This window comes from Lepisosteus oculatus, unplaced genomic scaffold (genome assembly GCF_040954835.1).
Source record: "Lepisosteus oculatus isolate fLepOcu1 unplaced genomic scaffold, fLepOcu1.hap2 HAP2_SCAFFOLD_39, whole genome shotgun sequence".
Classification (NCBI taxonomy): Eukaryota; Metazoa; Chordata; class Actinopteri; order Semionotiformes; family Lepisosteidae; genus Lepisosteus; species Lepisosteus oculatus.
Window position 1 is genome coordinate 233,698 of NW_027167923.1, and position 23,678 is coordinate 257,375.

Genomic DNA, 23,678 nt, shown 5'->3' on the forward strand with positions numbered 1-23,678 from the left:
TTTCATTCCTCCCAGAGGAGCGCATGAAAACGTTTCCATCTGCGCCATCCTCACCCCTCCAATGCTATGGTCCCTGCTCCTCCTGGTGCACTGCAAACACTCATTCAGCCGGTTCTTTCAGTTTGAATAATTAGGTCTTCAAAGGCTGGAAGTAGGGCGCAAAAGACATGCCAATGCCAAAAGCGTGGCTGTGTGCTTCCAGCTGTGAAATGTCACTGGTGGATGTTGAAGACATTACTTCCAAGGCAGCAGGTCCAAGCGATTTAGCGTTTGTACAAGAAGCAGGAAGAGAGAAACGGCACTCCGCCTTTTTCTGGGCAGGCCGAAGCGACAGGAGAAGGGCGCCGTAGTGGGCAGGATTCGAGCCGACGCGGGGAGACCCCAATGGCTTTCTAGCCCATCGCCTTAACCGCTCGGCCACGACTACAGGGAGCGCCGCCGCCGCCGGCTTGCGATCATTTAACACGGAGGGCGAGGCGGCGGCGGTAACCTTTTTCAATGTCGCTCTCCGCTTCCCCCCAAAAAAAAGCCAAATGACATGCTAGCACTCGGACACCCTTCAGAAGACTGAAGGGTGGCTTAAAGCTGGAAGGATTAGGTCTCCCCGTTCCGACGCGACAATCGAACTTCCTTAGGCAGAGAGAAAGCAACATCGAGGAGCGTCAACAAGACTTTAGAAGCTGCGCCACACGCCACTTTCAGTCGCAGACACAGCAGTTTTAAAGGCAGGAATCGCCTTTGCGAACGCCATGAGAAACAGAACGCAAGCTCAGGTCCTGCGGTTTAACAAACAGCCACGGCTTTCATGCGACTGGACATTTCTTTTCTGGAGCGAATTCACTTTCAACTTCAAGAAATTCACACAACTTGCGAAATACGAAATACAAATCTGGCTCATCGCTGCACAAGAAATACCGCCGGCTGGCAAGAAAATGACAACGGTGTTTTTCCTTAACGAAAAACTTCCCATGGAGAAAAACAACGGCTGTGCCTCTCTGTCGGCTTGATTCAGTTTAATGCAAGTATTCATTCTCCTCCTGGAAAATACAGCTTGCGAAAGATGAAATACAATTCTTGGCTTTTCTGGGTGAGTGCAGAAGAAATCCTGCCGGCTGGCAGAAGAATTCCAGCCTTTTTTACTCTTTAACCACAAACTTGCGAATGATACAAAGCAAGCGGGGTGCGTTTCTGTGCAGCTGTTAACTGAACAGCTGCTGCTTCAAGCCCACCCAGGGCTCATTCCGATTTCAACATCATGCCCCCTGAAGGTAGACTGGATTTCTTTGCGAAGCATTCACCTTTTGGACGTTTCAGGAAAGGTGCGTGTCGATGCCAGACTTGAAAAGCTTTCCATACAAAGAAACAACATAGTGCTTTTGATTGATGGGAAACGGCAAGAGCGGTTTGAGCAGCTCCGGCCTCTCAACCGCTTTACAATGTGATCGGCACCTCGGTAGCCAGTTTAGAAGGCTGAAAAGGATGCTGGAAGCACAGCGACGTTCTAAAACCAGCGCTTGAAAAGCATCTGCATACATAAAATGTCCATTTCCCCAAAGCTGAATCTGCATCTTCAGAAGATTGTCAGCTATACGTTTTCGTTCTTTGTTTCCTTTTTTTACGACAAGCTTTCGAGAAATGAACTGTCTATTGTGATGAAGGCTGCATTAGAAATTGTGCATCTAGCTTAGTTCAATGAAATCGGGAGGTGCACCTGTCTCAAGCGGATGGCTCTTTGCAGGCACACTACGGAAACCTGCGGGCGCAAGTTGGGAGAAGTGACTCTTGCAGAGTGTTGAGCTTCGAGAAGAGGGCTCCGCTCAGGAAGATATTTCCACATGTTGAAGAGTCGCTTTTCGCCCTTTCTTTCCCACATTTTTCCAGTGCGGTTATTGATCGCGTTCAAAATGTTTTCCCAACGTACGTGTTACCTGCAAAATCACAGTGAAACTGTTATGCCCAAAAGATTCCTAATAGTTATTGTATTAGAATAGCTCTCCAATTTCTTAGCCTTCGTACACGCAATGTTTAAGGAAACGCTAGAGTAAATGAAACTGTAAATAGACAGGAGCTCTTCTTAGTTTTCATACAAGTTATGATGGCTGCAGCTCCTATCTGCGTCCGGGTGACCGGAGCCAAGGGATTATCTGCGGAACCCTTGATTTATCTCTCGGGCAAGGAGCTAGATACGCCCTTTTCATCTCGGTTTGATCACACCTGTGCATTAAAACGCAGTGCTCGGTACCATAGAGGTGTAAGAGGTTCAAGGATGAGCGGGAAACTTTGTTAATAAGGAGACGGGCACCGCCCAACGTGGGGCTCGAACCCACGACCCTGAGATTAAGAGTCTCATGCTCTACCGACTGAGCTAGCCGGGCGCCGGTGGAGCTGGTGGTTAACTTGTCCCTGTTGACGGCAATTTGACAAGGTATACTTCCTGGCTTTTCATCATGTGCTGACCGGATTCGAGAGTAGCACACCCTGTTCTTTGTTGATTACTGTACCTCCAGCAGCGCAAATGTCAGTAATCATTGAAATGTACGACCTACAATCTCCTCAGCATGCCCGCGTGGACTCCTCAGTGATCATCCTTCTACGTTCTGCTGTAGTTTTCATGCAAGTGAAAACCGTGCTCCAAATAACAGCGGCACAGTTGTATCCTGCGGTAAGCATTCTTCTAATTCCATCGTTTTGCTCCAGGTAAAAGGTAGCGCATCATAGTGTTGATATTCCAAGGTTTCAGAGTCCGTATTGGATGGCTTGGATGCAGACATCGCTCAGAGCTCCCAGTATGATTTTCCCGAGTTCAGTTTTGCAGTGTTTTAGTGCTTTACTACTTCCAGTGGGCCTTTGAATGCTCTGCTAAGTAGAGACGTGACATAATTACTAATGCGACCGAGTGTGCTGGCTGTTCCTGGTTCGTAATGATTAACGCGAGAAATCAATATAAACATAACTGCTTCGATTTCGAGGTTCAGTTGAAGCTTTCAAAGAAACTATCAAAGACCTCAGAACAACCGAAGACACATTTGGTCATCTCCGTATTGGTGAAGATTAAAGAGTCCCGCAAGTGTCAAGCTTGCACAAACACACACGAGAGAGAAACTCAGGACAGAATTTAAAGAAAGGGAGATGCAGACTATTTGAAGGCACTTTGCTAACCCAATGGCATGCTTATGAATCGTGCATAGGACACACGTAGCAGAGGATGGTTTCGATCCATCGACCTCTGGGTTATGGGCCCAGCACGCTTCCGCTGCGCAACTCTGCTGACGGCCTCTCTGCGTGTGGCGCACAACTGCTCTTTTTATTTCCTACATAAGTGATGAAAGAGTTGAAAGTTTCAACGACAAACGCAGACGTCACTTTGAGCGCTTGGTGTTGTAGCACAAATCATCACATGCTGCTCTACACTGGATTATAAAAGCCGACACATTTTCCAAACATTTTAATGCTGGAGTCACACTGTAGTATTAATAACAGTGCGATACTCGAGGAGCGTAGTGGGATCGCGGTGGCTCATCAGACCGCCCCGGGACAGGGGGCCCGCGTCAGGATGGCCGAGCGGTCTAAGGCGCTGCGTTCAGGTCGCAGTCTCCCCTGGAGGCGTGGGTTCGAATCCCACTCCTGACAAAAAGCTTGCTCAGTGCCGTCTCCAGTCGGGTGCAAATGGGTGAAGCAGCCTGACGCAGGGAACGTGCGCCGATAGGCGTAGGTGTATCCCCTGCCTCTTCCGATTTAGCTCGTGCTCCATAGGATGGAAGCGGATGCTCTGGCTTTTTGACTCGAATATAACCTGATCACAACAGAAGGCCGTGCAGCCCAGTGCTGGTTTAAGAATGCCTCGTGTCTTCAGGCCCCTATTCCTTCAGGTTACCCCTTTGGAATAGTCGTCCGAAAAAGACGGGAAAGGAAAAGCATGTAAGCTCCCACACACTGCGTTAGCATTAGCGGTTGGAATCTGATGGGAGAAAAGCAACCTGGCTCGCCGTCAAGCAATCCATCCCTGGTCTCCCACGTGACAGGCGGGGATACGCACCACTATACTAACGAGGAGCGCTTGCTTGGCGCTTGAAGACACTTCCTCTTGCGGCTACTACTGTTTCCGGTTTCGTCTTTTCTTTTCATTCCTCCCAGAGGAGCGCATGAAAACGTTTCCATCTGCGCCATCCTCACCCCTCCAATGCTATGGTCCCTGCTCCTCCTGGTGCACTGCAAACACTCATTCAGCCGGTTCTTTCAGTTTGAATAATTAGGTCTTCAAAGGCTGGAAGTAGGGCGCAAAAGACATGCCAATGCCAAAAGCGTGGCTGTGTGCTTCCAGCTGTGAAATGTCACTGGTGGATGTTGAAGACATTACTTCCAAGGCAGCAGGTCCAAGCGATTTAGCGTTTGTACAAGAAGCAGGAAGAGAGAAACGGCACTCCGCCTTTTTCTGGGCAGGCCGAAGCGACAGGAGAAGGGCGCCGTAGTGGGCAGGATTCGAGCCGACGCGGGGAGACCCCAATGGCTTTCTAGCCCATCGCCTTAACCGCTCGGCCACGACTACAGGGAGCGCCGCCGCCGCCGGCTTGCGATCATTTAACACGGAGGGCGAGGCGGCGGCGGTAACCTTTTTCAATGTCGCTCTCCGCTTCCCCCCAAAAAAAAGCCAAATGACATGCTAGCACTCGGACACCCTTCAGAAGACTGAAGGGTGGCTTAAAGCTGGAAGGATTAGGTCTCCCCGTTCCGACGCGACAATCGAACTTCCTTAGGCAGAGAGAAAGCAACATCGAGGAGCGTCAACAAGACTTTAGAAGCTGCGCCACACGCCACTTTCAGTCGCAGACACAGCAGTTTTAAAGGCAGGAATCGCCTTTGCGAACGCCATGAGAAACAGAACGCAAGCTCAGGTCCTGCGGTTTAACAAACAGCCACGGCTTTCATGCGACTGGACATTTCTTTTCTGGAGCGAATTCACTTTCAACTTCAAGAAATTCACACAACTTGCGAAATACGAAATACAAATCTGGCTCATCGCTGCACAAGAAATACCGCCGGCTGGCAAGAAAATGACAACGGTGTTTTTCCTTAACGAAAAACTTCCCATGGAGAAAAACAACGGCTGTGCCTCTCTGTCGGCTTGATTCAGTTTAATGCAAGTATTCATTCTCCTCCTGGAAAATACAGCTTGCGAAAGATGAAATACAATTCTTGGCTTTTCTGGGTGAGTGCAGAAGAAATCCTGCCGGCTGGCAGAAGAATTCCAGCCTTTTTTACTCTTTAACCACAAACTTGCGAATGATACAAAGCAAGCGGGGTGCGTTTCTGTGCAGCTGTTAACTGAACAGCTGCTGCTTCAAGCCCACCCAGGGCTCATTCCGATTTCAACATCATGCCCCCTGAAGGTAGACTGGATTTCTTTGCGAAGCATTCACCTTTTGGACGTTTCAGGAAAGGTGCGTGTCGATGCCAGACTTGAAAAGCTTTCCATACAAAGAAACAACATAGTGCTTTTGATTGATGGGAAACGGCAAGAGCGGTTTGAGCAGCTCCGGCCTCTCAACCGCTTTACAATGTGATCGGCACCTCGGTAGCCAGTTTAGAAGGCTGAAAAGGATGCTGGAAGCACAGCGACGTTCTAAAACCAGCGCTTGAAAAGCATCTGCATACATAAAATGTCCATTTCCCCAAAGCTGAATCTGCATCTTCAGAAGATTGTCAGCTATACGTTTTCGTTCTTTGTTTCCTTTTTTTACGACAAGCTTTCGAGAAATGAACTGTCTATTGTGATGAAGGCTGCATTAGAAATTGTGCATCTAGCTTAGTTCAATGAAATCGGGAGGTGCACCTGTCTCAAGCGGATGGCTCTTTGCAGGCACACTACGGAAACCTGCGGGCGCAAGTTGGGAGAAGTGACTCTTGCAGAGTGTTGAGCTTCGAGAAGAGGGCTCCGCTCAGGAAGATATTTCCACATGTTGAAGAGTCGCTTTTCGCCCTTTCTTTCCCACATTTTTCCAGTGCGGTTATTGATCGCGTTCAAAATGTTTTCCCAACGTACGTGTTACCTGCAAAATCACAGTGAAACTGTTATGCCCAAAAGATTCCTAATAGTTATTGTATTAGAATAGCTCTCCAATTTCTTAGCCTTCGTACACGCAATGTTTAAGGAAACGCTAGAGTAAATGAAACTGTAAATAGACAGGAGCTCTTCTTAGTTTTCATACAAGTTATGATGGCTGCAGCTCCTATCTGCGTCCGGGTGACCGGAGCCAAGGGATTATCTGCGGAACCCTTGATTTATCTCTCGGGCAAGGAGCTAGATACGCCCTTTTCATCTCGATTTGATCACACCTGTGCATTAAAACGCAGTGCTCGGTACCATCGAGGTGTAAGAGGTTCAAGGATGAGCGGGAAACTTTGTTAATAAGGAGACGGGCACCGCCCAACGTGGGGCTCGAACCCACGACCCTGAGATTAAGAGTCTCATGCTCTACCGACTGAGCTAGCCGGGCGCCGGTGGAGCTGGTGGTTAACTTGTCCCTGTTGACGGCAATTTGACAAGGTATACTTCCTGGCTTTTCATCATGTGCTGACCGGATTCGAGAGTAGCACACCCTGTTCTTTGTTGATTACTGTACCTCCAGCAGCGCAAATGTCAGTAATCATTGAAATGTACGACCTACAATCTCCTCAGCATGCCCGCGTGGACTCCTCAGTGATCATCCTTCTACGTTCTGCTGTAGTTTTCATGCAAGTGAAAACCGTGCTCCAAATAACAGCGGCACAGTTGTATCCTGCGGTAAGCATTCTTCTAATTCCATCGTTTTGCTCCAGGTAAAAGGTAGCGCATCATAGTGTTGATATTCCAAGGTTTCAGAGTCCGTATTGGATGGCTTGGATGCAGACATCGCTCAGAGCTCCCAGTATGATTTTCCCGAGTTCAGTTTTGCAGTGTTTTAGTGCTTTACTACTTCCAGTGGGCCTTTGAATGCTCTGCTAAGTAGAGACGTGACATAATTACTAATGCGACCGAGTGTGCTGGCTGTTCCTGGTTCGTAATGATTAACGCGAGAAATCAATATAAACATAACTGCTTCGATTTCGAGGTTCAGTTGAAGCTTTCAAAGAAACTATCAAAGACCTCAGAACAACCGAAGACACATTTGGTCATCTCCGTATTGGTGAAGATTAAAGAGTCCCGCAAGTGTCAAGCTTGCACAAACACACACGAGAGAGAAACTCAGGACAGAATTTAAAGAAAGGGAGATGCAGACTATTTGAAGGCACTTTGCTAACCCAATGGCATGCTTATGAATCGTGCATAGGACACACGTAGCAGAGGATGGTTTCGATCCATCGACCTCTGGGTTATGGGCCCAGCACGCTTCCGCTGCGCCACTCTGCTGACGGCCTCTCTGCGTGTGGCGCACAACTGCTCTTTTTATTTCCTACATAAGTGATGAAAGAGTTGAAAGTTTCAACGACAAACGCAGACGTCACTTTGAGCGCTTGGTGTTGTAGCACAAATCATCACATGCTGCTCTACACTGGATTATAAAAGCCGACACATTTTCCAAACATTTTAATGCTGGAGTCACACTGTAGTATTAATAACAGTGCGATACTCGAGGAGCGTAGTGGGATCGCGGTGGCTCATCAGACCGCCCCGGGACAGGGGGCCCGCGTCAGGATGGCCGAGCGGTCTAAGGCGCTGCGTTCAGGTCGCAGTCTCCCCTGGAGGCGTGGGTTCGAATCCCACTCCTGACAAAAAGCTTGCTCAGTGCCGTCTCCAGTCGGGTGCAAATGGGTGAAGCAGCCTGACGCAGGGAACGTGCGCCGATAGGCGTAGGTGTATCCCCTGCCTCTTCCGATTTAGCTCGTGCTCCATAGGATGGAAGCGGATGCTCTGGCTTTTTGACTCGAATATAACCTGATCACAACAGAAGGCCGTGCAGCCCAGTGCTGGTTTAAGAATGCCTCGTGTCTTCAGGCCCCTATACCTTCAGGTTACCCCTTTGGAATAGTCGTCCGAAAAAGACGGGAAAGGAAAAGCATGTAAGCTCCCACACACTGCGTTAGCATTAGCGGTTGGAATCTGATGGGAGAAAAGCAACCTGGCTCGCCGTCAAGCAATCCATCCCTGGTCTCCCACGTGACAGGCGGGGATACGCACCACTATACTAACGAGGAGCGCTTGCTTGGCGCTTGAAGACACTTCCTCTTGCGGCTACTACTGTTTCCGGTTTCGTCTTTTCTTTTCATTCCTCCCAGAGGAGCGCATGAAAACGTTTCCATCTGCGCCATCCTCACCCCTCCAATGCTATGGTCCCTGCTCCTCCTGGTGCACTGCAAACACTCATTCAGCCGGTTCTTTCAGTTTGAATAATTAGGTCTTCAAAGGCTGGAAGTAGGGCGCAAAAGACATGCCAATGCCAAAAGCGTGGCTGTGTGCTTCCAGCTGTGAAATGTCACTGGTGGATGTTGAAGACATTACTTCCAAGGCAGCAGGTCCAAGCGATTTAGCGTTTGTACAAGAAGCAGGAAGAGAGAAACGGCACTCCGCCTTTTTCTGGGCAGGCCGAAGCGACAGGAGAAGGGCGCCGTAGTGGGCAGGATTCGAGCCGACGCGGGGAGACCCCAATGGCTTTCTAGCCCATCGCCTTAACCGCTCGGCCACGACTACAGGGAGCGCCGCCGCCGCCGGCTTGCGATCATTTAACACGGAGGGCGAGGCGGCGGCGGTAACCTTTTTCAATGTCGCTCTCCGCTTCCCCCCAAAAAAAAGCCAAATGACATGCTAGCACTCGGACACCCTTCAGAAGACTGAAGGGTGGCTTAAAGCTGGAAGGATTAGGTCTCCCCGTTCCGACGCGACAATCGAACTTCCTTAGGCAGAGAGAAAGCAACATCGAGGAGCGTCAACAAGACTTTAGAAGCTGCGCCACACGCCACTTTCAGTCGCAGTCACAGCAGTTTTAAAGGCAGGAATCGCCTTTGCGAACGCCATGAGAAACAGAACGCAAGCTCAGGTCCTGCGGTTTAACAAACAGCCACGGCTTTCATGCGACAAGACATTTCTTTTCTGGAGCGAATTCACTTTCAACTTCAAGAAATTCACACAACTTGCGAAATACGAAATACAAATCTGGCTCATCGCTGCACAAGAAATACCGCCGGCTGGCAAGAAAATGACAACGGTGTTTTTCCTTAACGAAAAACTTCCCATGGAGAAAAACAACGGCTGTGCGTCTCTGTCGGCTTGATTCAGTTTAATGCAAGTATTCATTCTCCTCCTGGAAAATACAGCTTGCGAAAGATGAAATACAATTCTTGGCTTTTCTGGGTGAGTGCAGAAGAAATCCTGCCGGCTGGCAGAAGAATTCCAGCCTTTTTTACTCTTTAACCACAAACTTGCGAATGATACAAAGCAAGCGGGGTGCGTTTCTGTGCAGCTGTTAACTGAACAGCTGCTGCTTCAAGCCCACCCAGGGCTCATTCCGATTTCAACATCATGCCCCCTGAAGGTAGACTGGATTTCTTTGCGAAGCATTCACCTTTTGGACGTTTCAGGAAAGGTGCGTGTCGATGCCAGACTTGAAAAGCTTTCCATACAAAGAAACAACATAGTGCTTTTGATTGATGGGAAACGGCAAGAGCGGTTTGAGCAGCTCCGGCCTCTCAACCGCTTTACAATGTGATCGGCACCTCGGTAGCCAGTTTAGAAGGCTGAAAAGGATGCTGGAAGCACAGCGACGTTCTAAAACCAGCGCTTGAAAAGCATCTGCATACATAAAATGTCCATTTCCCCAAAGCTGAATCTGCATCTTCAGAAGATTGTCAGCTATACGTTTTCGTTCTTTGTTTCCTTTTTTTACGACAAGCTTTCGAGAAATGAACTGTCTATTGTGATGAAGGCTGCATTAGAAATTGTGCATCTAGCTTAGTTCAATGAAATCGGGAGGTGCACCTGTCTCAAGCGGATGGCTCTTTGCAGGCACACTACGGAAACCTGCGGGCGCAAGTTGGGAGAAGTGACTCTTGCAGAGTGTTGAGCTTCGAGAAGAGGGCTCCGCTCAGGAAGATATTTCCACATGTTGAAGAGTCGCTTTTCGCCCTTTCTTTCCCACATTTTTCCAGTGCGGTTATTGATCGCGTTCAAAATGTTTTCCCAACGTACGTGTTACCTGCAAAATCACAGTGAAACTGTTATGCCCAAAAGATTCCTAATAGTTATTGTATTAGAATAGCTCTCCAATTTCTTAGCCTTCGTACACGCAATGTTTAAGGAAACGCTAGAGTAAATGAAACTGTAAATAGACAGGAGCTCTTCTTAGTTTTCATACAAGTTATGATGGCTGCAGCTCCTATCTGCGTCCGGGTGACCGGAGCCAAGGGATTATCTGCGGAACCCTTGATTTATCTCTCGGGCAAGGAGCTAGATACGCCCTTTTCATCTCGATTTGATCACACCTGTGCATTAAAACGCAGTGCTCGGTACCATCGAGGTGTAAGAGGTTCAAGGATGAGCGGGAAACTTTGTTAATAAGGAGACGGGCACCGCCCAACGTGGGGCTCGAACCCACGACCCTGAGATTAAGAGTCTCATGCTCTACCGACTGAGCTAGCCGGGCGCCGGTGGAGCTGGTGGTTAACTTGTCCCTGTTGACGGCAATTTGACAAGGTATACTTCCTGGCTTTTCATCATGTGCTGACCGGATTCGAGAGTAGCACACCCTGTTCTTTGTTGATTACTGTACCTCCAGCAGCGCAAATGTCAGTAATCATTGAAATGTACGACCTACAATCTCCTCAGCATGCCCGCGTGGACTCCTCAGTGATCATCCTTCTACGTTCTGCTGTAGTTTTCATGCAAGTGAAAACCGTGCTCCAAATAACAGCGGCACAGTTGTATCCTGCGGTAAGCATTCTTCTAATTCCATCGTTTTGCTCCAGGTAAAAGGTAGCGCATCATAGTGTTGATATTCCAAGGTTTCAGAGTCCGTATTGGATGGCTTGGATGCAGACATCGCTCAGAGCTCCCAGTATGATTTTCCCGAGTTCAGTTTTGCAGTGTTTTAGTGCTTTACTACTTCCAGTGGGCCTTTGAATGCTCTGCTAAGTAGAGACGTGACATAATTACTAATGCGACCGAGTGTGCTGGCTGTTCCTGGTTCGTAATGATTAACGCGAGAAATCAATATAAACATAACTGCTTCGATTTCGAGGTTCAGTTGAAGCTTTCAAAGAAACTATCAAAGACCTCAGAACAACCGAAGACACATTTGGTCATCTCCGTATTGGTGAAGATTAAAGAGTCCCGCAAGTGTCAAGCTTGCACAAACACACACGAGAGAGAAACTCAGGACAGAATTTAAAGAAAGGGAGATGCAGACTATTTGAAGGCACTTTGCTAACCCAATGGCATGCTTATGAATCGTGCATAGGACACACGTAGCAGAGGATGGTTTCGATCCATCGACCTCTGGGTTATGGGCCCAGCACGCTTCCGCTGCGCCACTCTGCTGACGGCCTCTCTGCGTGTGGCGCACAACTGCTCTTTTTATTTCCTACATAAGTGATGAAAGAGTTGAAAGTTTCAACGACAAACGCAGACGTCACTTTGAGCGCTTGGTGTTGTAGCACAAATCATCACATGCTGCTCTACACTGGATTATAAAAGCCGACACATTTTCCAAACATTTTAATGCTGGAGTCACACTGTAGTATTAATAACAGTGCGATACTCGAGGAGCGTAGTGGGATCGCGGTGGCTCATCAGACCGCCCCGGGACAGGGGGCCCGCGTCAGGATGGCCGAGCGGTCTAAGGCGCTGCGTTCAGGTCGCAGTCTCCCCTGGAGGCGTGGGTTCGAATCCCACTCCTGACAAAAAGCTTGCTCAGTGCCGTCTCCAGTCGGGTGCAAATGGGTGAAGCAGCCTGACGCAGGGAACGTGCGCCGATAGGCGTAGGTGTATCCCCTGCCTCTTCCGATTTAGCTCGTGCTCCATAGGATGGAAGCGGATGCTCTGGCTTTTTGACTCGAATATAACCTGATCACAACAGAAGGCCGTGCAGCCCAGTGCTGGTTTAAGAATGCCTCGTGTCTTCAGGCCCCTATACCTTCAGGTTACCCCTTTGGAATAGTCGTCCGAAAAAGACGGGAAAGGAAAAGCATGTAAGCTCCCACACACTGCGTTAGCATTAGCGGTTGGAATCTGATGGGAGAAAAGCAACCTGGCTCGCCGTCAAGCAATCCATCCCTGGTCTCCCACGTGACAGGCGGGGATACGCACCACTATACTAACGAGGAGCGCTTGCTTGGCGCTTGAAGACACTTCCTCTTGCGGCTACTACTGTTTCCGGTTTCGTCTTTTCTTTTCATTCCTCCCAGAGGAGCGCATGAAAACGTTTCCATCTGCGCCATCCTCACCCCTCCAATGCTATGGTCCCTGCTCCTCCTGGTGCACTGCAAACACTCATTCAGCCGGTTCTTTCAGTTTGAATAATTAGGTCTTCAAAGGCTGGAAGTAGGGCGCAAAAGACATGCCAATGCCAAAAGCGTGGCTGTGTGCTTCCAGCTGTGAAATGTCACTGGTGGATGTTGAAGACATTACTTCCAAGGCAGCAGGTCCAAGCGATTTAGCGTTTGTACAAGAAGCAGGAAGAGAGAAACGGCACTCCGCCTTTTTCTGGGCAGGCCGAAGCGACAGGAGAAGGGCGCCGTAGTGGGCAGGATTCGAGCCGACGCGGGGAGACCCCAATGGCTTTCTAGCCCATCGCCTTAACCGCTCGGCCACGACTACAGGGAGCGCCGCCGCCGCCGGCTTGCGATCATTTAACACGGAGGGCGAGGCGGCGGCGGTAACCTTTTTCAATGTCGCTCTCCGCTTCCCCCCAAAAAAAAGCCAAATGACATGCTAGCACTCGGACACCCTTCAGAAGACTGAAGGGTGGCTTAAAGCTGGAAGGATTAGGTCTCCCCGTTCCGACGCGACAATCGAACTTCCTTAGGCAGAGAGAAAGCAACATCGAGGAGCGTCAACAAGACTTTAGAAGCTGCGCCACACGCCACTTTCAGTCGCAGTCACAGCAGTTTTAAAGGCAGGAATCGCCTTTGCGAACGCCATGAGAAACAGAACGCAAGCTCAGGTCCTGCGGTTTAACAAACAGCCACGGCTTTCATGCGACTGGACATTTCTTTTCTGGAGCGAATTCACTTTCAACTTCAAGAAATTCACACAACTTGCGAAATACGAAATACAAATCTGGCTCATCGCTGCACAAGAAATACCGCCGGCTGGCAAGAAAATGACAACGGTGTTTTTCCTTAACGAAAAACTTCCCATGGAGAAAAACAACGGCTGTGCGTCTCTGTCGGCTTGATTCAGTTTAATGCAAGTATTCATTCTCCTCCTGGAAAATACAGCTTGCGAAAGATGAAATACAATTCTTGGCTTTTCTGGGTGAGTGCAGAAGAAATCCTGCCGGCTGGCAGAAGAATTCCAGCCTTTTTTACTCTTTAACCACAAACTTGCGAATGATACAAAGCAAGCGGGGTGCGTTTCTGTGCAGCTGTTAACTGAACAGCTGCTGCTTCAAGCCCACCCAGGGCTCATTCCGATTTCAACATCATGCCCCCTGAAGGTAGACTGGATTTCTTTGCGAAGCATTCACCTTTTGGACGTTTCAGGAAAGGTGCGTGTCGATGCCAGACTTGAAAAGCTTTCCATACAAAGAAACAACATAGTGCTTTTGATTGATGGGAAACGGCAAGAGCGGTTTGAGCAGCTCCGGCCTCTCAACCGCTTTACAATGTGATCGGCACCTCGGTAGCCAGTTTAGAAGGCTGAAAAGGATGCTGGAAGCACAGCGACGTTCTAAAACCAGCGCTTGAAAAGCATCTGCATACATAAAATGTCCATTTCCCCAAAGCTGAATCTGCATCTTCAGAAGATTGTCAGCTATACGTTTTCGTTCTTTGTTTCCTTTTTTTACGACAAGCTTTCGAGAAATGAACTGTCTATTGTGATGAAGGCTGCATTAGAAATTGTGCATCTAGCTTAGTTCAATGAAATCGGGAGGTGCACCTGTCTCAAGCGGATGGCTCTTTGCAGGCACACTACGGAAACCTGCGGGCGCAAGTTGGGAGAAGTGACTCTTGCAGAGTGTTGAGCTTCGAGAAGAGGGCTCCGCTCAGGAAGATATTTCCACATGTTGAAGAGTCGCTTTTCGCCCTTTCTTTCCCACATTTTTCCAGTGCGGTTATTGATCGCGTTCAAAATGTTTTCCCAACGTACGTGTTACCTGCAAAATCACAGTGAAACTGTTATGCCCAAAAGATTCCTAATAGTTATTGTATTAGAATAGCTCTCCAATTTCTTAGCCTTCGTACACGCAATGTTTAAGGAAACGCTAGAGTAAATGAAACTGTAAATAGACAGGAGCTCTTCTTAGTTTTCATACAAGTTATGATGGCTGCAGCTCCTATCTGCGTCCGGGTGACCGGAGCCAAGGGATTATCTGCGGAACCCTTGATTTATCTCTCGGGCAAGGAGCTAGATACGCCCTTTTCATCTCGATTTGATCACACCTGTGCATTAAAACGCAGTGCTCGGTACCATCGAGGTGTAAGAGGTTCAAGGATGAGCGGGAAACTTTGTTAATAAGGAGACGGGCACCGCCCAACGTGGGGCTCGAACCCACGACCCTGAGATTAAGAGTCTCATGCTCTACCGACTGAGCTAGCCGGGCGCCGGTGGAGCTGGTGGTTAACTTGTCCCTGTTGACGGCAATTTGACAAGGTATACTTCCTGGCTTTTCATCATGTGCTGACCGGATTCGAGAGTAGCACACCCTGTTCTTTGTTGATTACTGTACCTCCAGCAGCGCAAATGTCAGTAATCATTGAAATGTACGACCTACAATCTCCTCAGCATGCCCGCGTGGACTCCTCAGTGATCATCCTTCTACGTTCTGCTGTAGTTTTCATGCAAGTGAAAACCGTGCTCCAAATAACAGCGGCACAGTTGTATCCTGCGGTAAGCATTCTTCTAATTCCATCGTTTTGCTCCAGGTAAAAGGTAGCGCATCATAGTGTTGATATTCCAAGGTTTCAGAGTCCGTATTGGATGGCTTGGATGCAGACATCGCTCAGAGCTCCCAGTATGATTTTCCCGAGTTCAGTTTTGCAGTGTTTTAGTGCTTTACTACTTCCAGTGGGCCTTTGAATGCTCTGCTAAGTAGAGACGTGACATAATTACTAATGCGACCGAGTGTGCTGGCTGTTCCTGGTTCGTAATGATTAACGCGAGAAATCAATATAAACATAACTGCTTCGATTTCGAGGTTCAGTTGAAGCTTTCAAAGAAACTATCAAAGACCTCAGAACAACCGAAGACACATTTGGTCATCTCCGTATTGGTGAAGATTAAAGAGTCCCGCAAGTGTCAAGCTTGCACAAACACACACGAGAGAGAAACTCAGGACAGAATTTAAAGAAAGGGAGATGCAGACTATTTGAAGGCACTTTGCTAACCCAATGGCATGCTTATGAATCGTGCATAGGACACACGTAGCAGAGGATGGTTTCGATCCATCGACCTCTGGGTTATGGGCCCAGCACGCTTCCGCTGCGCCACTCTGCTGACGGCCTCTCTGCGTGTGGCGCACAACTGCTCTTTTTATTTCCTACATAAGTGATGAAAGAGTTGAAAGTTTCAACGACAAACGCAGACGTCACTTTGAGCGCTTGGTGTTGTAGCACAAATCATCACATGCTGCTCTACACTGGATTATAAAAGCCGACACATTTTCCAAACATTTTAATGCTGGAGTCACACTGTAGTATTAATAACAGTGCGATACTCGAGGAGCGTAGTGGGATCGCGGTGGCTCATCAGACCGCCCCGGGACAGGGGGCCCGCGTCAGGATGGCCGAGCGGTCTAAGGCGCTGCGTTCAGGTCGCAGTCTCCCCTGGAGGCGTGGGTTCGAATCCCACTCCTGACAAAAAGCTTGCTCAGTGCCGTCTCCAGTCGGGTGCAAATGGGTGAAGCAGCCTGACGCAGGGAACGTGCGCCGATAGGCGTAGGTGTATCCCCTGCCTCTTCCGATTTAGCTCGTGCTCCATAGGATGGAAGCGGATGCTCTGGCTTTTTGACTCGAATATAACCTGATCACAACAGAAGGCCGTGCAGCCCAGTGCTGGTTTAAGAATGCCTCGTGTCTTCAGGCCCCTATACCTTCAGGTTACCCCTTTGGAATAGTCGTCCGAAAAAGACGGGAAAGGAAAAGCATGTAAGCTCCCACACACTGCGTTAGCATTAGCGGTTGGAATCTGATGGGAGAAAAGCAACCTGGCTCGCCGTCAAGCAATCCATCCCTGGTCTCCCACGTGACAGGCGGGGATACGCACCACTATACTAACGAGGAGCGCTTGCTTGGCGCTTGAAGACACTTCCTCTTGCGGCTACTACTGTTTCCGGTTTCGTCTTTTCTTTTCATTCCTCCCAGAGGAGCGCATGAAAACGTTTCCATCTGCGCCATCCTCACCCCTCCAATGCTATGGTCCCTGCTCCTCCTGGTGCACTGCAAACACTCATTCAGCCGGTTCTTTCAGTTTGAATAATTAGGTCTTCAAAGGCTGGAAGTAGGGCGCAAAAGACATGCCAATGCCAAAAGCGTGGCTGTGTGCTTCCAGCTGTGAAATGTCACTGGTGGATGTTGAAGACATTACTTCCAAGGCAGCAGGTCCAAGCGATTTAGCGTTTGTACAAGAAGCAGGAAGAGAGAAACGGCACTCCGCCTTTTTCTGGGCAGGCCGAAGCGACAGGAGAAGGGCGCCGTAGTGGGCAGGATTCGAGCCGACGCGGGGAGACCCCAATGGCTTTCTAGCCCATCGCCTTAACCGCTCGGCCACGACTACAGGGAGCGCCGCCGCCGCCGGCTTGCGATCATTTAACACGGAGGGCGAGGCGGCGGCGGTAACCTTTTTCAATGTCGCTCTCCGCTTCCCCCCAAAAAAAAGCCAAATGACATGCTAGCACTCGGACACCCTTCAGAAGACTGAAGGGTGGCTTAAAGCTGGAAGGATTAGGTCTCCCCGTTCCGACGCGACAATCGAACTTCCTTAGGCAGAGAGAAAGCAACATCGAGGAGCGTCAACAAGACTTTAGAAGCTGCGCCACACGCCACTTTCAGTCGCAGTCACAGCAGTTTTAAAGGCAGGAATCGCCTTTGCGAACGCCATGAGAAACAGAACGCAAGCTCAGGTCCTGCGGTTTAACAAACAGCCACGGCTTTCATGCGACTGGACATTTCTTTTCTGGAGCGAATTCACTTTCAACTTCAAGAAATTCACACAACTTGCGAAATACGAAATACAAATCTGGCTCATCGCTGCACAAGAAATACCGCCGGCTGGCAAGAAAATGACAACGGTGTTTTTCCTTAACGAAAAACTTCCCATGGAGAAAAACAACGGCTGTGCGTCTCTGTCGGCTTGATTCAGTTTAATGCAAGTATTCATTCTCCTCCTGGAAAATACAGCTTGCGAAAGATGAAATACAATTCTTGGCTTTTCTGGGTGAGTGCAGAAGAAATCCTGCCGGCTGGCAGAAGAATTCCAGCCTTTTTTACTCTTTAACCACAAACTTGCGAATGATACAAAGCAAGCGGGGTGCGTTTCTGTGCAGCTGTTAACTGAACAGCTGCTGCTTCAAGCCCACCCAGGGCTCATTCCGATTTCAACATCATGCCCCCTGAAGGTAGACTGGATTTCTTTGCGAAGCATTCACCTTTTGGACGTTTCAGGAAAGGTGCGTGTCGATGCCAGACTTGAAAAGCTTTCCATACAAAGAAACAACATAGTGCTTTTGATTGATGGGAAACGGCAAGAGCGGTTTGAGCAGCTCCGGCCTCTCAACCGCTTTACAATGTGATCGGCACCTCGGTAGCCAGTTTAGAAGGCTGAAAAGGATGCTGGAAGCACAGCGACGTTCTAAAACCAGCGCTTGAAAAGCATCTGCATACATAAAATGTCCATTTCCCCAAAGCTGAATCTGCATCTTCAGAAGATTGTCAGCTATACGTTTTCGTTCTTTGTTTCCTTTTTTTACGACAAGCTTTCGAGAAATGAACTGTCTATTGTGATGAAGGCTGCATTAGAAATTGTGCATCTAGCTTAGTTCAATGAAATCGGGAGGTGCACCTGTCTCAAGCGGATGGCTCTTTGCAGGCACACTACGGAAACCTGCGGGCGCAAGTTGGGAGAAGTGACTCTTGCAGAGTGTTGAGCTTCGAGAAGAGGGCTCCGCTCAGGAAGATATTTCCACATGTTGAAGAGTCGCTTTTCGCCCTTTCTTTCCCACATTTTTCCAGTGCGGTTATTGATCGCGTTCAAAATGTTTTCCCAACGTACGTGTTACCTGCAAAATCACAGTGAAACTGTTATGCCCAAAAGATTCCTAATAGTTATTGTATTAGAATAGCTCTCCAATTTCTTAGCCTTCGTACACGCAATGTTTAAGGAAACGCTAGAGTAAATGAAACTGTAAATAGACAGGAGCTCTTCTTAGTTTTCATACAAGTTATGATGGCTGCAGCTCCTATCTGCGTCCGGGTGACCGGAGCCAAGGGATTATCTGCGGAACCCTTGATTTATCTCTCGGGCAAGGAGCTAGATACGCCCTTTTCATCTCGATTTGATCACACCTGTGCATTAAAACGCAGTGCTCGGTACCATCGAGGTGTAAGAGGTTCAAGGATGAGCGGGAAACTTTGTTAATAAGGAGACGGGCACCGCCCAACGTGGGGCTCGAACCCACGACCCTGAGATTAAGAGTCTCATGCTCTACCGACTGAGCTAGCCGGGCGCCGGTGGAGCTGGTGGTTAACTTGTCCCTGTTGACGGCAATTTGACAAGGTATACTTCCTGGCTTTTCATCATGTGCTGACCGGATTCGAGAGTAGCACACCCTGTTCTTTGTTGATTACTGTACCTCCAGCAGTGCAAATGTCAGTAATCATTGAAATGTACGACCTACATTCTCCTCAGCATGCCCGCGTGGACTCCTCAGTGATCATCCTTCTACGTTCTGCTGTAGTTTTCATGCAAGTGAAAACCGTGCTCCAAATAACAGCGGCACAGTTGTATCCTGCGGTAAGCATTCTTCTAATTCCATCGTTTTGCTCCAGGTAAAAGGTAGCGCATCATAGTGTTGATATTCCAAGGTTTCAGAGTCCGTATTGGATGGCTTGGATGCAGACATCGCTCAGAGCTCCCAGTATGATTTTCCCGAGTTCAGTTTTGCAGTGTTTTAGTGCTTTACTACTTCCAGTGGGCCTTTGAATGCTCTGCTAAGTAGAGACGTGACATAATTACTAATGCGACCGAGTGTGCTGGCTGTTCCTGGTTCGTAATGATTAACGCGAGAAATCAATATAAACATAACTGCTTCGATTTCGAGGTTCAGTTGAAGCTTTCAAAGAAACTATCAAAGACCTCAGAACAACCGAAGACACATTTGGTCATCTCCGTATTGGTGAAGATTAAAGAGTCCCGCAAGTGTCAAGCTTGCACAAACACACACGAGAGAGAAACTCAGGACAGAATTTAAAGAAAGGGAGATGCAGACTATTTGAAGGCACTTTGCTAACCCAATGGCATGCTTATGAATCGTGCATAGGACACACGTAGCAGAGGATGGTTTCGATCCATCGACCTCTGGGTTATGGGCCCAGCACGCTTCCGCTGCGCCACTCTGCTGACAGCCTCTCTGCGTGTGGCGCACAACTGCTCTTTTTATTTCCTACATAAGTGATGAAAGAGTTGAAAGTTTCAACGACAAACGCAGACGTCACTTTGAGCGCTTGGTGTTGTAGCACAAATCATCACATGCTGCTCTACACTGGATTATAAAAGCCGACACATTTTCCAAACATTTTAATGCTGGAGTCACACTGTAGTATTAATAACAGTGCGATACTCGAGGAGCGTAGTGGGATCGCGGTGGCTCATCAGACCGCCCCGGGACAGGGGGCCCGCGTCAGGATGGCCGAGCGGTCTAAGGCGCTGCGTTCAGGTCGCAGTCTCCCCTGGAGGCGTGGGTTCGAATCCCACTCCTGACAAAAAGCTTGCTCAGTGCCGTCTCCAGTCGGGTGCAAATGGGTGAAGCAGCCTGACGCAGGGAACGTGCGCCGATAGGCGTAGGTGTATCCCCTGCCTCTTCCGATTTAGCTCGTGCTCCATAGGATGGAAGCGGATGCTCTGGCTTTTTGACTCGAATATAACCTGATCACAACAGAAGGCCGTGCAGCCCAGTGCTGGTTTAAGAATGCCTCGTGTCTTCAGGCCCCTATACCTTCAGGTTACCCCTTTGGAATAGTCGTCCGAAAAAGACGGGAAAGGAAAAGCATGTAAGCTCCCACACACTGCGTTAGCATTAGCGGTTGGAATCTGATGGGAGAAAAGCAACCTGGCTCGCCGTCAAGCAATCCATCCCTGGTCTCCCACGTGACAGGCGGGGATACGCACCACTATACTAACGAGGAGCGCTTGCTTGGCGCTTGAAGACACTTCCTCTTGCGGCTACTACTGTTTCCGGTTTCGTCTTTTCTTTTCATTCCTCCCAGAGGAGCGCATGAAAACGTTTCCATCTGCGCCATCCTCACCCCTCCAATGCTATGGTCCCTGCTCCTCCTGGTGCACTGCAAACACTCATTCAGCCGGTTCTTTCAGTTTGAATAATTAGGTCTTCAAAGGCTGGAAGTAGGGCGCAAAAGACATGCCAATGCCAAAAGCGTGGCTGTGTGCTTCCAGCTGTGAAATGTCACTGGTGGATGTTGAAGACATTACTTCCAAGGCAGCAGGTCCAAGCGATTTAGCGTTTGTACAAGAAGCAGGAAGAGAGAAACGGCACTCCGCCTTTTTCTGGGCAGGCCGAAGCGACAGGAGAAGGGCGCCGTAGTGGGCAGGATTCGAGCCGACGCGGGGAGACCCCAATGGCTTTCTAGCCCATCGCCTTAACCGCTCGGCCACGACTACAGGGAGCGCCGCCGCCGCCGGCTTGCGATCATTTAACACGGAGGGCGAGGCGGCGGCGGTAACCTTTTTCAATGTCGCTCTCCGCTTCCCCCCAAAAAAAAGCCAAATGACATGCTAGCACTCGGACACCCTTCAGAAGACTGAAGGGTGGCTTAAAGCTGGAAGGATTAGGTCTCCCCGTTCCGACGCGACAATCGAACTTCCTTAGGCAGAGAGAAAGCAACATCGAGGAGCGTCAACAAGACTTTAGAAGCTGCGCCACACGCCACTTTCAGTCGCAGTCACAGCAGTTTTAAAGGCAGGAATCGCCTTTGCGAACGCCATGAGAAACAGAACGCAAGCTCAGGTCCTGCGGTTTAACAAACAGCCACGGCTTTCATGCGACTGGACATTTCTTTTCTGGAGCGAATTCACTTTCAACTTCAAGAAATTCACACAACTTGCGAAATACGAAATACAAATCTGGCTCATCGCTGCACAAGAAATACCGCCGGCTGGCAAGAAAATGACAACGGTGTTTTTCCTTAACGAAAAACTTCCCATGGAGAAAAACAACGGCTGTGCGTCTCTGTCGGCTTGATTCAGTTTAATGCAAGTATTCATTCTCCTCCTGGAAAATACAGCTTGCGAAAGATGAAATACAATTCTTGGCTTTTCTGGGTGAGTGCAGAAGAAATCCTGCCGGCTGGCAGAAGAATTCCAGCCTTTTTTACTCTTTAACCACAAACTTGCGAATGATACAAAGCAAGCGGGGTGCGTTTCTGTGCAGCTGTTAACTGAACAGCTGCTGCTTCAAGCCCACCCAGGGCTCATTCCGATTTCAACATCATGCCCCCTGAAGGTAGACTGGATTTCTTTGCGAAGCATTCACCTTTTGGACGTTTCAGGAAAGGTGCGTGTCGATGCCAGACTTGAAAAGCTTTCCATACAAAGAAACAACATAGTGCTTTTGATTGATGGGAAACGGCAAGAGCGGTTTGAGCAGCTCCGGCCTCTCAACCGCTTTACAATGTGATCGGCACCTCGGTAGCCAGTTTAGAAGGCTGAAAAGGATGCTGGAAGCACAGCGACGTTCTAAAACCAGCGCTTGAAAAGCATCTGCATACATAAAATGTCCATTTCCCCAAAGCTGAATCTGCATCTTCAGAAGATTGTCAGCTATACGTTTTCGTTCTTTGTTTCCTTTTTTTACGACAAGCTTTCGAGAAATGAACTGTCTATTGTGATGAAGGCTGCATTAGAAATTGTGCATCTAGCTTAGTTCAATGAAATCGGGAGGTGCACCTGTCTCAAGCGGATGGCTCTTTGCAGGCACACTACGGAAACCTGCGGGCGCAAGTTGGGAGAAGTGACTCTTGCAGAGTGTTGAGCTTCGAGAAGAGGGCTCCGCTCAGGAAGATATTTCCACATGTTGAAGAGTCGCTTTTCGCCCTTTCTTTCCCACATTTTTCCAGTGCGGTTATTGATCGCGTTCAAAATGTTTTCCCAACGTACGTGTTACCTGCAAAATCACAGTGAAACTGTTATGCCCAAAAGATTCCTAATAGTTATTGTATTAGAATAGCTCTCCAATTTCTTAGCCTTCGTACACGCAATGTTTAAGGAAACGCTAGAGTAAATGAAACTGTAAATAGACAGGAGCTCTTCTTAGTTTTCATACAAGTTATGATGGCTGCAGCTCCTATCTGCGTCCGGGTGACCGGAGCCAAGGGATTATCTGCGGAACCCTTGATTTATCTCTCGGGCAAGGAGCTAGATACGCCCTTTTCATCTCGGTTTGATCACACCTGTGCATTAAAACGCAGTGCTCGGTACCATCGAGGTGTAAGAGGTTCAAGGATGAGCGGGAAACTTTGTTAATAAGGAGACGGGCACCGCCCAACGTGGGGCTCGAACCCACGACCCTGAGATTAAGAGTCTCATGCTCTACCGACTGAGCTAGCCGGGCGCCGGTGGAGCTGGTGGTTAACTTGTCCCTGTTGACGGCAATTTGACAAGGTATACTTCCTGGCTTTTCATCATGTGCTGACCGGATTCGAGAGTAGCACACCCTGTTCTTTGTTGATTACTGTACCTCCAGCAGCGCAAATGTCAGTAATCATTGAAATGTACGACCTACAATCTCCTCAGCATGCCCGCGTGGACTCCTCAGTGATCATCCTTCTACGTTCTGCTGTAGTTTTCATGCAAGTGAAAACCGTGCTCCAAATAACAGCGGCACAGTTGTATCCTGCGGTAAGCATTCTTCTAATTCCATCGTTTTGCTCCAGGTAAAAGGTAGCGCATCATAGTGTTGATATTCCAAGGTTTCAGAGTCCGTATTGGATGGCTTGGATGCAGACATCGCTCAGAGCTCCCAGTATGATTTTCCCGAGTTCAGTTTTGCAGTGTTTTAGTGCTTTACTACTTCCAGTGGGCCTTTGAATGCTCTGCTAAGTAGAGACGTGACATAATTACTAATGCGACCGAGTGTGCTGGCTGTTCCTGGTTCGTAATGATTAACGCGAGAAATCAATATAAACATAACTGCTTCGATTTCGAGGTTCAGTTGAAGCTTTCAAAGAAACTATCAAAGACCTCAGAACAACCGAAGACACATTTGGTCATCTCCGTATTGGTGAAGATTAAAGAGTCCCGCAAGTGTCAAGCTTGCACA

At 48.7% G+C, this 23,678-nt stretch overlaps 6 non-coding genes across 6 annotated transcripts; all 6 read right to left on the reverse strand.

Annotated features, from left to right (window-relative positions):
• Positions 1-2,302: 2,302 nt before the first annotated feature.
• Positions 2,303-2,375, reverse strand: trnak-cuu (transfer RNA lysine (anticodon CUU)). The gene has a single exon. It is a non-coding gene; the product is annotated as a tRNA-Lys (tRNA).
• A 4,046-nt stretch (positions 2,376-6,421) lies between these two features.
• On the reverse strand, positions 6,422-6,494 carry trnak-cuu (transfer RNA lysine (anticodon CUU)). The gene has a single exon. It is a non-coding gene; the product is annotated as a tRNA-Lys (tRNA).
• Positions 6,495-10,540: 4,046 nt separating this feature from the next.
• trnak-cuu (transfer RNA lysine (anticodon CUU)) lies at positions 10,541-10,613 on the reverse strand. The gene has a single exon. It is a non-coding gene; the product is annotated as a tRNA-Lys (tRNA).
• A 4,046-nt stretch (positions 10,614-14,659) lies between these two features.
• trnak-cuu (transfer RNA lysine (anticodon CUU)) lies at positions 14,660-14,732 on the reverse strand. The gene has a single exon. It is a non-coding gene; the product is annotated as a tRNA-Lys (tRNA).
• Positions 14,733-18,778: 4,046 nt separating this feature from the next.
• trnak-cuu (transfer RNA lysine (anticodon CUU)) lies at positions 18,779-18,851 on the reverse strand. Its single transcript has one exon. It is a non-coding gene; the product is annotated as a tRNA-Lys (tRNA).
• Positions 18,852-22,897: 4,046 nt separating this feature from the next.
• On the reverse strand, positions 22,898-22,970 carry trnak-cuu (transfer RNA lysine (anticodon CUU)). Its single transcript has one exon. It is a non-coding gene; the product is annotated as a tRNA-Lys (tRNA).
• Positions 22,971-23,678: the final 708 nt, after the last annotated feature.